This window comes from Harpegnathos saltator, unplaced genomic scaffold, assembly GCF_003227715.2.
Source record: "Harpegnathos saltator strain DR-91 unplaced genomic scaffold, Hsal_v8.6 scaffold171, whole genome shotgun sequence".
In the NCBI taxonomy this organism is placed as follows: domain Eukaryota; kingdom Metazoa; phylum Arthropoda; class Insecta; order Hymenoptera; family Formicidae; genus Harpegnathos; species Harpegnathos saltator.
In genome coordinates, this window is record NW_020229952.1 from 106,699 (window position 1) to 123,460 (window position 16,762).

At 34.4% G+C, this 16,762-nt stretch overlaps 1 protein-coding gene and 1 long non-coding RNA gene across 6 annotated transcripts in view; one reads left to right on the top strand and one right to left on the bottom strand.

Moving 5' to 3' along the window:
* Window positions 1-65: 65 nt before the first annotated feature.
* On the bottom strand, window positions 66-5,435 carry LOC109504031 (uncharacterized). Its single transcript, XR_002162854.2, has 3 exons — window positions 5,251-5,435; window positions 200-292; window positions 66-126 (listed from the first exon to the last, which is right to left on the bottom strand). It is a non-coding gene; the product is annotated as an uncharacterized LOC109504031 (long non-coding RNA).
* Window positions 5,436-9,763: 4,328 nt separating this feature from the next.
* The window catches only part of LOC105184469 (CD151 antigen), a 277,736-nt gene continuing 270,737 nt past the window's right edge, over window positions 9,764-16,762 (top strand). For 3 of the 5 annotated variants that reach the window (XM_025297179.1, XM_025297180.1, XM_025297181.1), the window contains exon 1: window positions 9,764-10,378. The gene's annotated coding sequence lies outside the window, so the exon portion shown is untranslated. Of the gene's footprint in view, window positions 10,379-10,793; window positions 10,963-16,762 lie in introns of all 5 variants that reach the window. The other 2 variants (XM_025297182.1, XM_025297178.1) reach the window with 2 other exon arrangements.

Consider the following 16,762-nt stretch of genomic DNA (forward strand, 5'->3'; position numbering starts at 1 on the left):
CGTTTCTCGCGCGAATCGACATCGAGTACTCCTGTACATGAAATTGGATTTCGTAATAAAAGCACTTCTTCAACTAGTGACAACTTTACTCGTTCATGAGGTACATCTGTTATCCTCTGCCCCTACCTAATGATATAAAAATATCTCGATGAAACATCCTTCGATGGAAAGATTTAATTATAGGTAAGGGAAAAGTTACAGTGTGTATGTGTATGTTCTCTCTCTCTTCGGCAGTTCTTCCGTGGCTTCTTAGACTGGAACATGGTTTGTTTGGTGTCAACTCGCGCTGGAACTGTAATGTTAAAAATGAATTCAACTAAGGTGAATGCATCAATTTTTAATAACTACATCCTTCTTTCTTAAATATATGTAATACATGGTTCCATATTTATTCTAAATGTATGTTTTTACTCGAAATTTTATTTATACAAGACAATGAAAAATGTTCGAAAATCTATCGATGATTTTATCGATTTCAAACCATCAAGTTTCTATTATGATGAAATTTAACAATTGCTTAAAATATGGTATAAAGTCATTGATAATAACCAAGATTATTTTGATAATTAAAAGTATACTTCTTTCATTAATAAATTCTTTTATTAATAAATAAATCTTAATTTTTGGGAAAAAGCGCCGAATTATTGGGTTAATCAAAAAGTTCGTTCGGATGTTTCTGCAATAATTAATATTTAAAATTAAATATTACAATACAACTTTAATTAATAATTCGTGCATCACTTTTTTAGACAATGTTGAGCCATTTTCTAGGTAACTTTATTGTTCAACGTAGAATTGGGTCGACTTTTTATTAAAGAAATTATCCAAGTGAATTTTGAAAATCTTAAAAAATGGAAATTATTTACCGTTCAAACTATTTTGAAGAACATGTTCAAGAACTGTTTTAACAGAACATAGTCTGAAGCAATATCAGCAGAATATGATAATACATCCTAGCCGAAGTCCTACAACTTTTTCCGATAACAAAGATGCATTCATGCCTTATGTCATATGTTATAATGTAAAATAACGTTTTTACAATTTACAATTTCGAAGATTTTTCGTTTATCGCTATCTTCAGTTGGTCTGATTGCAGAGAATATTTATCAGAATTAATAGTTTCGTTGTTTAGTAAAAGTTTATAGTATATTATATTTCCTCTTAATTTCATCAAACATAGAACATGACTTCCTTTACAAAAATATTTCACCATTTTTAGCTCTCAAAAATCAGTTTTGATTGTAAATTTGAATTATAAAAAGTGTGCATTTAATTCAACGAGTATGACGCCGTTTTTAAGTCGGAAAGGGGGACACTTTTACTTAAACAGTGAATGGTGAAAACGGATTGTCGAGTAGTAAAAACGAGTATATCCGAGTAATAAAAATGTACCATAAAGTGTATTTTTAAGCAAATTGCCCGTCTTTAACATTCTTTTTTCAGCTGCGAGTAACAGCACGTTAATACGTATATTTTTACTTAATTTATTTCAATGAGTAAAAGAGGTATCTATTAACGTGCAGCCACTCATCAGCTGAAAAAAGAATGTTAAAGACGGGCAATCTGCTTAAAAATATTCATGCATACTCGCGTATACTCGTCATAATTTTTCGCTTTATACGCTGCGCGGGCTTGAGAGTGCAAGAAACGGACATAAAAATGAAGAAACGGATAGAAAATGGGCCAAAAACGGTGAAATATTTTTGTAAGGGTTCTTTCGATCAAAGGTTACTTTCGAGTGCGCTAATGTGAATGTTTTTCTGACCTCAAGATCCTTTCCCACAATGTTGTTGCAAATAATTCTTTTCTCATCACTAAATATTCCAAAAATACCTCGTTTTTATTATATTTATATAGCTAACCATAAATAGATATGCAATCAAAACAACTCTTCTTATCCTGTTCATGAGACATTCATATATCATATCGATTAACCTTTTCATTGCTAAATATATTGGATGTCCCTGGATCTTTTGGAATCGAAAAATTATGAACATTAATCAAATCAAACTGAGAAGAAGTCATATACTATCAGGATATGTTTCTTCCGGATGAATACCGCGTTGTAATTCAGCTTTGTGCCGACGTTTCGCAAACATTGCAGCTTGCATTATTAGGGCTAGGAGTTTCGAAAGTCATATACTATTTTGCAAAAATCGCAATAGTTATTAAATTATTAATGATTGAAGATGACCATATCTAGAGACTCTTTTAATTGACAACTTGAAAATTTGCGCAAACTTATTTGCTAAATGATAAAGGATCTTTTCAGAATGATTTAATCTACAATTATATAACGGCTATTGTCTAGCGATAGATATGAGTATATTGAACTTTGAACCCTAAATCTTCAACCTGTCGTTAGGTTCTACATACGTTTTTCAATACGCTGGAATAGAATCCGTTTCCCAAAAATTCATATCACATCACATTTATGAGATACACTCGTACATGTGGAAAGAGGGTTCAACATCACATAATTCACGTCGCAAATTAAAATAACGCAGATTAATTCCTACCTACAAACTACAATAATAATAAATTACAATAATTATAAATTGTAAACCAACTAAACCAAGTTCTTTGAACTCTCAATCCACACACCCCAAACTCATACTCTTGAAGGCAAGATCTCGAAATGATCTAGCCAAAGAAGGTAGGATTTGAAATTAATCCGGCTGAAGTGAAGGCAAGACAAGTAAACTATGAAACTATAAAAGAATCATCGAAGCTATGTTATTGAACTATAACAAATTAGGATGTCTTATGAATTTAAAATTACATTCTTTATTTTCATTTCGACTATTTTCCCGAAAATCTAGGACATTATAATGAAGAATGAGGCGAGCGATTTCAAGACTTGAAGGAAATTGAGAGAAGATATCAAGATAAATAGGACGAAAATATGATGGCAGATTACTGTAAGTTACTGAAAAGAGACGTAAGAAAAAAAGTGATACATGAAAGCAAAGTGATCCGGAAGTCATTTGAAAAAAAAACCGTTATTCAAGAAATAACAAATAATAACAATTTCTCTTGGTTTTTTATTTGGTTTTCTTATCTGGTTTTGACAACTTCTTTTTTAACGATTTACTACCATTTAATTCATATAAACATATTCAAAGATGGAAAATAAGTACTTGGGTAATTATATAAAAATAGAGATTATCCTCTGATTTCAATAATTTTGATATGTTATTATGGTCATCACCGTAAATAAAGGTTTCTAAAGATTTTAATCGGTGGTTATTGTTCTTATAAAAATTATAAATAATGTTTGAGAAACCTTATAATCAATGTCAATGCTGTTAATGCTGTTAATAGTAATGTCAATACTAAAAACATAACTGTTGATGTCTATGTGTATAAATAATATAAGTATATACAGGATGTACAAAATTTCCTGGACTGGTAAAATATCTCGAAAACAAGACATTTCAGAAAAAGTGTTTCATACAAGAGTTATATGGCTTCAAGGGGGACATAAAACAATCATATCAGTTTGTTTATAGATGGCGCCACTTTCGAGATATTCATTGATCATTACTTTTCATAATAGAAACTCCAATTTTTTCATATCATCTTTTTCTACCAATTAATTTGAACAACTTTTATCTAAAACATTTTTTTATTTGCCTAATATTTTTTGAGATATTTAAGGAAAACTTGATATTTTCAATATTTAACTTACGATATCTTGCTATTTGTCGGAAGAAAAAGGTACTAGACTTTTTTACTTTATTTGATCTCAAGAATATATTGTTACAATAGTGACTTTTGTTAATTTAATTATTTTGAAATTTCCAAAAGTCGATAAGTTCTGTGAACCATCTGTAAACAAACTAATATAGTTGTTATACCGGGCCGGGACTTTTTGGACACCCTGTATAGTATAAATATATACGAGGGAGGAGCGAAGCTCCCTTCATCTTACATCACTACTCCAAAAAACTTAATCTATCCTAATTCAAACTATTTCAGTCTTATTCTGACGTATGCTGACGTTGTATTAAGAAATATGTAAATAAAGTATATGAAATATATAAAGTATTGCAATACATACATAAATACATAATGTACATAATGTACATCAGTATAAGAATAATACGAATTAGATTAGGTTAGGTATTTTTGAAGTGCAAGAAGAAAGGATTCCGCTTCTATTCCGTAGATATTTAAATTGTTCTTACATATACATTAACAAGTTACGTTCTTTAGCATTAATGAACAATAAAATTAAAAAAAAATTTTTATTTATGACTTTTAAAGAGCCTCTTTCCTGCATGCGTATACCGTTTCTACATACACAACAAATGTATACAATATTGAAAAATAAAATAATAGTTTTATAAAATCCTGCATATTTTTATTCATTTCATTTTATTTTATTTCATTTATTCATTTGACTTCAATAACATGGGCAGTTACTGTAGCATATATTCATTTATATTTTCAATTAGGCATAACCGTTGTTTCGAAGAGAACATCTATTCGTTCATCAAAATCGAGCGCTTTGATGGATATAAATTGAAATAGTATTCTCTATTACTATATTGAGAAACAAAGATAGAAGAAATAAAGATAAACCAACTTACTCTCAGAAATGTAATACGAAAACGTGTGATCAACACAGGATATCAGAAAATTACATTCCATTCGTTGTATTTTCTTTATCGATGACTTACTAATAATAAACAACGGGCGCTGGCCACATTTTCACAATGTTATTCAAGGTGATAATTTTAAAACACCTCAGAATTATCGAAATCAAGAAATAGTCTTTATCTGTGTTAAATGTGTAAATACCAAATTAACGATTATATCCAAGAAATAATTATTTTATTATTTAATATTTATTATTTAATAATTATTTTATTATTATATTTACATAATTATTTTAATATCAGTCATTAATCGAACTAAAACAGAAAATAATGGCGTTACTGGAATATTATTAGCAAAAAGTAATTTGAATAACGACAACGTTGCAAAAGTGTCATGTTACTTCCCAATCTCGTTAACGCGACTTACGCAACAATGTGTCGCATGATCTCGTTCACTTGCGTGACATTAATTCCGCTCATCCCGCGCGTTGCGCTTAATAGCACTCTCGGCCCTTGAGGAGTTCTTTTACGTGATTACGGCGGATATTATTACTCCGGCGGCCGTGATTCAATGCTCATTGCTGGTCGCGCGCGGACGCCCTCTCGGGCGGTTGACAGGCATTTGTTTATTAGCGGTCCTACGTACTTTGCTCTTTGTTGCTTTGTTTCTCACAGCGTATATGCAGTGGAACAATAGGCCTTTCGTGACGGAGTTGTACGCAGCGTTGTTTTATTGTACTTGCTGTCACACTGCATGATTTCTTTCTCTTTTACACTCGCATTCTCTGTGCTGCTCGTGTGACGCTTCGTGCGCGCGCATATATACATGAAAAAATTAATTAAAGCATATTAATAATAAATTAACATTAGGAGTAAAAGAATACTTGAGTTGCGTACGAGCCAACGCGTACATCAAAACACAGATCTCTTTTTATAATAAAATTTCTCCGCGGACGCTGACATGTCGCGATTCAAATTGCGAATACACACGCATTATCGCACGTTGCCGATTATTCAATCTTGATTATGGATAATTATTCCCGCTCTCGGATGTATCCCGTTTAATTCGGCTATCGTGCATCGGTAACCAGCATAAATGATTCGCGTATATCGCGTCAGTCGCCGGTATAAAACAGCAAGAGCGTTCTCGCGCATAAATCAAAATGAACAGCGCAACGGAAACGCGCGGAAATGTTTATAATAATAACGACAATAGTAACGGCAATAACGTAAATTCGTAGACCGCATCATCATTAAGCAGTACAAAGTCGCGGACAGAAAACTCATTATCATTCGTGTATATTTATTTGCGGCTGAGACATTCAAGGCTCATGAAATGAGAAGGGCCGAACATGGACGTTCAGTACAGCTACAGCAGCACCGCGAGACGATAATTGCGCCGAATCCAAAAGTTGTAAATTACACACCGCCGGCCCGTTCATCTTGCCACAGACCAGCAGATCGGAAATAATTGTGTGTGGCCAGGAGATTGACAGGTGCAAGATATCAACCGGTGGATATACAAAACATATATACAGGGTGAGTCATTTTAAGTGTGTGTGTATGTGTGTGTTACTCACTGTAATAACTTTCTTATTTTTGATTATAGAAACAAATATTTCAGATAAAAATAAAGGGGACATAAAACAGCTGTATTCGTTTGCTTATACCAAGTTTGTTTACATATGGTGCCACTTTCAAGATATTCGCTGATCATTACTCTTCTTAAATTGAAACCTCAATTTTTTATTACATCAATTTTTTTCTACCAATCAATTTTAACAACTTTCGTCTGGAACATTTTTTTATTTGACTAATATCTTTTGAGATATTTAAGGAAATCTTGGTAACTTTTTCAATATTTAACTTACAATATCTCGTTAACTGTTTGTTGGAAGAAAAAGTGATATTGTTACAATAGCGCCGTGACTTTTGTCAATTTGATGATTTCGAAATTTCCAAAAGTTGATAACATTTTTTGGTATTTTCTTTAATTTCTGAAATATTTGTCCAAAATATTTAAAATGGAACATCCTGTACATACATAGGATGTTTCCTCAGTTGGAATTAATTTACAAACATACGACAGACATCGCCATCATAGCTCATTTAGCATATTGCGCATATTATATATATATATATATATATACACACACACACACACATAAGGTGTCCCATTTTAAAGGACCCATTCAAATATCTCAAAAACATTCCGTTAAAGCGAAAAATGTTTCAGACAAAAGTTGTTTGGCTTGAAGGGGGACATAAGACAGCAATAGCATTTTGTTTATAGATGGCGTCACTTTCGAGATATTCACTGATCATCAATTTTCTTAAATAGAAATCCAAATCTTTTATTATACCTTTATCTTAATATATATTATTATATCTTTTTCTACCAACTAATTTGAACAACTTTTGTCTGAAACATTTTTTTATTTGGTTAATATTTGTTGAAATATTTAAGGACAACTTGGTAACTTTTCCAACATTTATCTTACGATATCTCGCTAACTATTCGTCGAAAGAAAAAATAGTATTAAACTTTTTTACTTTATTTACTATCAAGAATATATTACTATAATAGTACCATAACTTTTGTTAATTTAATAATTTTGAAATTTTCAAAGGTCGATAAGTTAACAAAAGTTAGGGCACTATTATAGTAATATGTTCTTGATAGTAAATAAAGTATTTACTATCAAGATTCATTACGTCTTTTGTCATAGAAATAATGTGTGGCCTAGCGTTATCATGTAACAATTTCACAGGACGTTGTCCTTTGCTACTATACGGGTGTTTTCTTTCTCATTCTTGACACAAACGGATTAATTGGTATTGGTAGCGGTCCGCAGTAATTGTTTCATTCGGTTTTAATAGCTCGTAATAAATCACGCCCTTCATATCTCACCAAATGCAGAGCAGAATCTTCTTTCTGAAGTGTTTTGACTTTGCGACCCATGTTGATGGTTTGGCGGGATTTACCCATGACTTTCTACGTTTCGGATTGTCATAGAGTATCCACTTCTTATCGCTCGTAACAATTTTCCACAAGAAAGACTTTCTACGCTGCTTATTGAGAAGAGAAAGACACACTACCACTCGTTGATTTCTGTTGGCTTCAGGGAGTTCATGCGGAACCCATTTTCCTTCTTCCTGAATCTTTCTCATCTCATATAGGCGTTTGGAAATAGTTTGTTGCATTACTCTTAACTGCTCTGAAAGCTCTTTTTGCGTTTGTACTGAATTCTTAGCGAGTAGTTGCTCCAAATCATTGTTGCCGCACTTCCGAGGGTCTCCAGGATGTTCTTTGTCACACTGATTGAAATCGCCGCTTTTAATCCTTTTACTGTTAGTGGAAAGTATACTTCCCACTTTTTCTTGATTCAATTTTGCGTTGTAAATCACATAATTTTGAAGAACTAATCAGGGATTTGAGTTTTCCAGATAACTGAATAGTTCAACATATTCCAATAGGTTTTTATACCCAATTATTCATTTGTGATTATTTATAACAAATCAAAATTGAAAAAAAATGTTCTTTGGGAAAAATCGATTCCTCGGAGAATATTGAATGTAGAGGTTTGAAATTTTCACCAAATATTTTTCTGATGTTGTACAAAAACATTTTTTTCAGTATTTTTTTGCAGGTTAGATTTTTTTTATAAACAAATATTTCTACAATAACGGCCGAAATTTGATATTTTTGCAGTTTTTAATTCTATTTTCCTAGTTTTTTCATTCTGTATTTCTATCTCTTATCCATACTATCAATATTATTTTACTCAAAAATGAATGTTTAATCTCTAGTAAGCATAAATATGCAGTATCGAACATCTTCCCACATAAATTTTTTTCAGCTCGATCGAGTTCCATCGTCTAGAATCATATGTTCTTATTACAGCCTGATCATTATTTAATAATAATTGGAATTTTCATTAATTTTGTACATCATGATCGCCATATTGAGTCCACCTTTTTGAATTTTGCAAATCTGACTTTAAATTCGCAATCAGCGTCTCAAAAAACGTAGGACTACCAAATATTTTAATAATTTTCTCAAGGGAAGTTAGTTCAACAGTGAAAGGGTTAAACCATTTAAACCAAAATGCACACACATCATACGATACAACACCTTTGCTGAGAAAGAAATAAATCGATTCGTATGCATTCTTGCAGCATTTTTTCCTTGTTGGAATTCGTAAAGAATACAGTGTCGGATATGCATTTTATCTGTTACCATTTTTAACTGTACTGAACTGAATAATTTTTAAGGTTATGTTGGGCCTTCCGCCATATTAAATGTAACTTTTAATAGCTGTATGTTAACACACTACATAACCGTAAAAGAGCGAGAAAATTTGATTATTTGGGACTTAATTTCTTAGCCGCTTAACAAAGTTTTGATTATTCATTTGTACACCTAATATAATGCGTGTTATGATGTTGAGGCAAATTATTAAAACCTAGATATTCACATATCCGGATGTTTTTGATCGCAAGTACGTCATTCGTGTATATACAAATACACATAGGTGTGCCAGCTAAAATCGAAATCATTCCAGTCCCGATGCAAAGGCACGCCGCGCGGTTACGAGCAAGGTAGTGTTTAACGCGATTACAGCCCCTTTACGACGTTCTAATTGCGACGCAGCGCGGCATTACGGAGTCTCGTATTGCATGTGTAGCCACGTACGCGAGCGCGATCGGAAATCGGGTCATGATACTCGCGCGATCGTCGGTTCCCGGAGTGGAATCGACCCTCCGTGTCGCTTCTCGCGCAAATCATAAAATCATTCCGTTGCGAACGCGCGATCACGTGGTACTGAGCGCGGGAAAGACTCAAGCGGGTTCAATCTTTCCTCGTTGCTCTCTCTCTCTCTCTCTCTCTCTCTCTCTCTCTCTCTCTCTCTCTCTCTCTCGCTTCCCCCCTCTCTCTCTCTCTCTCTCTCTCTCCTTTTCTCTCTGTTTCTCGAGACGCGACTGCTGCTGCGAATGATACTTGGCAGGAGTGGTGAGAGGGGGGAGGGAGATAATCGCGCTCGCGAAATTATAAAATTGCAAATTGCGCTGGGCGGCGGGCCCGTTTATCTTGTCGACGCGCAGTGCAGAGAGAATGATCGTGTGAGGCCACGCGAGGGAGAGATTGACAGGTACAGTACTCCTCCGCCGTCGCCGCCGCCGCCGCCACTGCCCGCGCGCCCCCACGGTGGCGCGGCTGAGAGCGACGCGCACTTCACTGCGACCATCCAGCGCGGTATACGGCGCGCACGAGAGAGCAAATGATTTCAGTCGCGCTCCGGCCTTTGTCGCAAGGGGATCGTGTTACGTTGCTGTGCGTTGTGTGTGTCGTTCTCGTCTCGCTCTCGTTATCTCGGCCCGTTACCAGTGCTCTCGTCGTGCGCGAGATCGTCGTCGAGGAGACTCAAGGAGACGCACGAGTTGCGCTCTTCATCCGTATAACTCCGTGTGCGCGCGTCTACTAATCCACGCGAGTGATTGGCGCGCACGATTTTGCCGCCGTGTTCCTGCTCTCACGCCTATCAGCTTCGCGTCGCCGATTGGAGGGAGAGAGGGAGGGATCTTTCAGTATACCGCGTTGTATCGCGACTTGAATCGTCCAGTGTGCGTGTCGCGAGTACGTCGTTCATTTATTACGTAAGCCTCGTGCCGATCATCGACGGTGACGTGTGCCCGTCCGAAGATCACCGGTGGATATTTCTTCCTCCTCGCTGCCTTCCCGCTGCCGCAAGTCGTCTCAAGGACAACGATCGGTAAGTACGTTTATGAGTGGTCGCACACGCGTGTAGCACATGCGCGAGCACAGATTGACGGCATAGAGGCCGTTCACGTTCACGTGTGCGTCGGAGAAATGAAGAGTTCAGTTTGATAAACCCGCGCTAGCGTTCCGTTTTCATCGCACACGTTTCAGCGGGAACACGTGACAGCGCGCGAGTCTTCCGTTTTCGTTTCGGCGGCCAATCGCTTTAGCGGAACGGAAAGTCACGATGACGTGAAAAGGACGGGAGGTCCTTAGAGGAGGTCCATAAGAAAAAGTCACGGTTTGATCGTGATTTGATTATTTTCCCAGCATTTTCGCGTCATTTGCACGCAATCGTGATTTTCTGTCCCGCCCAAATGGTAGGTTTCTTCTGTTTCGTTGTACTAGATTACACTTTTTTTCTCCAGAATGAAAGTGTATAATTCATCATTGAAAGGAGAAGGAATAACGTTGCATGGAACAGCATTGGTGCACCTAAAAGGAACAGATCTATTATTACGAACGCAAATGGGTGTATCACAACATAATATTAACTTTCCATGTGATCCACAGTTTCCCGCTAACGCGGTGTGATTCGTAAGTCGTTTAGGATAGTATCAGTTTTTTCCACATATATATAAATGAAACAACGAAATTATCTGTAAATTATTATTTTTATTATACCAGTGTGTTCGTTAGAAATGGGAATTACGTATGAAAAACATCATGTAAATGACCACCTCCACCTTTTTACAAATTATTACTCATTTAATAAAGCTTTTAATATCTTTTTTGCAGCATAAAAGGTTGAATTTCGCCAATTTCTCGTCGAATATTTTCTTTCAAGCGCTTCAAGCGTTTCAAGGTTGTTGATATAAACTCGCTCCTTCGAATAATCACAAAGAGAATAGTCCAGAGGCGTCAAATCTCAAGATCCAGTTGACGTCACCATTCCGCGAGATAACACGATCAGGAAACTTATGCAATAACTGCATGGTTTCACGAGCTTTGATATGTACACTGTCCTGTGAGTTGAAACCTTTTGAAATCTTTTGTTAAAATTATAGCATAGTACGTACGAAAGGTTAGCTTGTCGCGAACATCGGATTGATATTTGCGGAGCATTCTCCATACTTTTATTAACGGCCGCAATGTTTTCTGTCAAACGAGCATGACGGCGTCATGCAAGCACAGGTTTATCATAAACTGAACCCACGCTTTTCAAATTTCTTAATTAACTTGCGAATTATATTGTCAGATGGGAAATGTTTCAAAAAATCGCGAAATTTACGTTTTGTTTGTGTTACCGAACACTAATTTTCACAAAACTGTACGACACGCGCGCGCTGCTGCACCATATAACGCTCCATTTCGATATTCCCTAACCTCTAGAACACAGCAGTCGAAGAATCGCAGCGCTGTGTGTGTGTGTGTGTGCAGTGCACACAAGGAAAACGGCACCAACTTTATCCTGCACCTCTTATTGGGTCGCCCTATGAGTAAAAACAATCAGGAAACAGTTTTTTTTATTATTTCAAGTCTTTATTCTTTATTCCAAACGTTATTTGATCTCCGATGTTTATAATTATTATTTTTTAATAAAACACGGAGAGAAATATAGAATTTTTCTAGTTTCAGAAAGCATTCGTAATTTTTCAACCTATTGAAAAAAAGAAGTATCTGTCCGAGATCACATTCTTGAGAAATGATATTTTATAAAAGAACAGAAAATAATTTAGCGATGCCCCATCTGTCAAAAATTTTAGTTATCTTGGCAAATGATAATTGTCATTTTCTGAGCAAAAAATGTGATAGATAAAATAACTTCAATTTTTACTTGAAATATTTTTTTACGTATGTGGGATATAGTGGGATAATAAAAACAAATAAAAATTTATAAATTATAGAAGTATAAGAAATATAAAAAATAAATTATTAAAGCTCTAATAGCAGATTGCTAGTCAATAGTATTATAAAAATCCCATCAGAGTATACGCCAGATGTCAACGGCGAAAATCTTTCAAACAAAATAAAATTGTCCAAACATTTCAGTCATTATTTGTTCTCTCTTTAATAGGAAAAGGAAAGAAAAAAACTTACAGCATATAGAAGACTTCTTGTATCTTAAAATTAGGACTTAAAATTAGAGACTGATCTTGAGACATGGAAGAAAGAAAAATTTATAAAATATAGCAAAAAATTAAACTTCAACTGGAGGATAATTGTCATATACGTAGATTCCTATAATGTAATAAATAATTATGATATAATAAGGGATTAAATATAATGAATAATTATGATAATAAGCGATTAAATAATCATTAAATTATATTTCGCGTTCATGGATTTTTCTATATGAAAAAAAGTATTCATATTTAGAGAAAAAATAAATCAGCAATAGTAATACTCTTTGTTAATCACGTATGATTTGTGGATTGTTTATAGAAAACTCGTAACGTTATTTACAATTCCACAATGAAGTAACGAAACCAGCTGACCACAGGTATAGATTCTCTCGACTACTTAGTTTTATACATAAAGTTCCCAGTCTTCTCTCTGAAACTATTTAAAAGTAACGATATATTATTTTTCGTTACAAATGTGTTCTATTATTTATATTATAAGACTGTTTAATGTATTCCTAACTTCAGTAAAAAAAATGTACTCAATCCGTTTCACAAAATAAGTAAAAAGCTGTCTAGTAGCCATCTATCTAATAGTCGGCACCCGCTGCCAATTTTCGGCATTCCTGTGCAGATTTTACCAAATGCTAAAAAGCAAAGTTACATAAGTAATAAGAGGAATGAATTAGTAATAGATTTCCATAAATCTTAATATTTTATAAAATTCATCCAAGAACCCGAATGCTCTGGTAGTATGCCAGTTAATGTGCCAATGGACGATTCAGCCATGGCAACAATACATGTCATGCTTGGAGTATACAATATTTACTGAGCTGCATATTTTTGATATTTATCATCTGGATACGGGTCCAGGTCTAGAATCGCACTGTTGAGAGATAAACGAGATTTTAAAATAAAGGTTTCAAGAGCTTGCATTGTGACATGTAACATTACGCAAGCAAAGTCTTTGCATCGCCACGCGCGGTTTTTGTTAAGCAAGCGCATGTATATTCGCATACAGATACAATACAACACACACACACACACTTGATTTCATCCTTTCATTCTTCATGTGAAACTAAACAATGGTCACACACTATACAAATATATCCAATTACGTGGTGTGTATATTCAATTTTATTAAATAAATGATAAACAAAACATATATATCGTCTATCACGGGGAAAAAAATAGCTGATATGCATGGTGTGTGTTTGTGTGTGGGCTAATTGTGAAATATTAAGAGTATGCAAAAATTTCCATCGCTTTTAAGGCAATGTTCTTTATTAATATTATTATAAATGACATAGTACTTTTAATTAAAATATTTTCTGGCATTATCTACTATTTTTTTCTCTTTCAAACAAAAGATGGATACCACGATCAGAAAGGTCTTTGCTCTTAGAATGAATGAAGTTATCGATGAATTGTTGCACTTTCTCAACATTGCGAAATCATGTACCAGAAAGGCTGTGCTACATAGAGCATAGAAATAAGTGAAAATCCGAAGGGGCAATTTCTGTAGTAATGCCGAGTGTTGTAGGATTTCCGATTGCAATTCAATTAAAATTTCTCGGATCGTCAATGCAACATGGGACCTGGCATTGTTGTGCAGAAGAATCACTTTATTTTGTCACAAAATATGGCTGTTTCTCGATTGATTGTTCATTCAACTGCTTCAATTGTCGACTATATAATTCCGCGGTGATAGTTTGAGATAGTTTTAATAGCTCATAATACAGCATTCCTTGCATGTCCCACCAGATACACAGGAGGACTTTATGACCATAGATATTTCGTTTTGGCTGTGACATAGAGGGTTTCCCGAGATCTTTTGCAATTAGGATTGTCATAATAAAACCATTTTTTCGTCTCCGGTCAAGGCCGAAAGGCAAATGGCGATTCGGCTGGCAATAGCGTTCTCGGATAATTCATGGGCAACCCATTTTTCTTCCTTCAGAATTTTCCCCATCTCATGCAAGTGTCGAATTACTAATTAATGCTCTGATTAACATGTAAACATGCTTTTCGCAAGTTCTACACTCGATTGAGTCGGATCTTCTTGCAATAATGTTCAAGTTATTTGAACTCATCTCTTGCAGGCGTCCGGCATGCTCCTTGTCTTTCAAGTCAAAATCGCCACTTTTAAAGCGAAGCCACTCACGACATGAACTTTCTCCGCTCGTTCAAACGAATCTCGAACAATCTAAGTCTACTGGAAAACACCGCTAGTAAATCGCAAATAATAATCCATTCACCAATGAGCATTTCTCATCGAGAAAGGTTATATATATGAAACAAAAGGAAAATATGAAGAGTTCATAATATGCTATTGTTCCTTCGCCACAAGTTTCGCAAATGATTGTAGTTGCTTCGGCGATTATTGTTTTGCGCTGATGAAATAAAAAAGTATACAATGACGAATATGCATCTTATCGATTTCTATCTTTAGACGAATTAAAAATGTTGTGTCAATGAATATGACTTATTATGTTTATCAGTTTCTATACAGGTTGACCAATACTGACATAATCGAACAAAAAGTGTGTCGCAAATTTTACATAAATAATTTACAATACCATCTATACGTGAAAACAATGGAAATTTTTGCATACCCCTAATAAATAACGGTGCGTCAGTAAAAATAAAACGAGGAAGTCGTTGAAGGTATTTAGAAAGCATTGGTAACACCACATTCGATATTTTATGAAGTATTCCCCCGCATATTATGAACTCTTCATATTTTCCTTTTGTTTCATATATATATATATATATATAACCTTTGTCGATGAAAAATGCTCATTGGTGAATGGATTGTTATTTGCGATTTACTAGCGGTGTTTTCCAGTAGACTTAGATTTTTCGTTTGAACGAGCGGAGTTTTCACATCCGTAGGAAGTGAGTATGCTCCGAGAAATCGTAGCAGCCGCTCTTTATATCTACGATTCGTAAATATGCTGACGAGAGGTGGAATCGTGACAAATAACAGAGCGTATTTTATTTCAGCGCGATGATATTCCCGCCGAAACTATCATTACGCTGACGTTTTTTCCTAGTAAAACTGGAGCTGCGAGGTCATAGATCATTTCTTTGTCTTATAACATATGACATGGATGACATGTATACGTTTAAATCGACGGAAGAGTACCCTTAAAACTCGTCTGCTTTTATCGATTAATTTGTATTATTATTTTTTTTTATTTCTTTTGTATTATTTTTATTTTTTGTCAAAAAATTGTCGAAATATTCTCCAAGTCTTTCAATGCATTCGTTTCTTATCTGCAACTATATGCACATCTTATTTGTAAGAAATTTATAAAGATTCTTTTAATTAGAGTCGGTCAAAGGGTAGAATTTAAATCAACATAAACGATATTGCTTAACATATTAACTGTCATGGAGATCACTAGTGGTCCATATGCCTCACTAATTTACATATCAAACATAAATTTATGTGTAAAATGGTAATTGTGTGTAACAAATATATAACTGACAGAGAGTCAATCAAACAAATTAGGGAATATATATATGGCGTGAATTGTATTTATTTATCGTGTATCTTTCATTTAAATTTCAAACGAGCATTGAAACAATTAATGGAAATCAACCATGGAGGCGATTAACATATTACATTAAACAACATTATTGAAAATTGGATATTACACACTTGAAAAAAGTCAAATCGAACCGTTATATGAAGATAGAAATTCGAACAATTTAATAAACATAGCTGAGATTTCCATTGGTAAATATTGAAAATTTAGCATAAATTTCCAGCCGAAGTATTTCGTTAAATAGATTTCGCGCGCTTGCGTTAAAATGAAACTTCATTACCTCGCAAAATATCTGGAATAATCTTTAGCTTCTGTATAAATTTAAATATATCATACGGTACTGATTGAACATTATTAAATTATTGCTAATTTATTTAATTCTTTAGGTGCGCAGTATAGTTCAAAACTAAACGTTCAGTATGGATGGAATATTTTTGGTTGTCGTGAATCAATGAAGAAAGTAACTTTTTATAAAATCAAGAACAATTGGCTAATTTAAAATAAATAAAGTCTTAGTTATTATTGTCGCTGAAACATATAAAAGGACACAGATATAAACGTTCATCCAATGAATAAACTGCAGACCAAAATCGTACACATCAATGCCTATTAATGCTCAATTTCTGGACATTACTGCCTTTTTTAATGCCTAATTATGTCCTATGGGTGACACTCAAGTAATACCTAAGCAATGTTTTTATTTATTTTAGCGACAGCAAA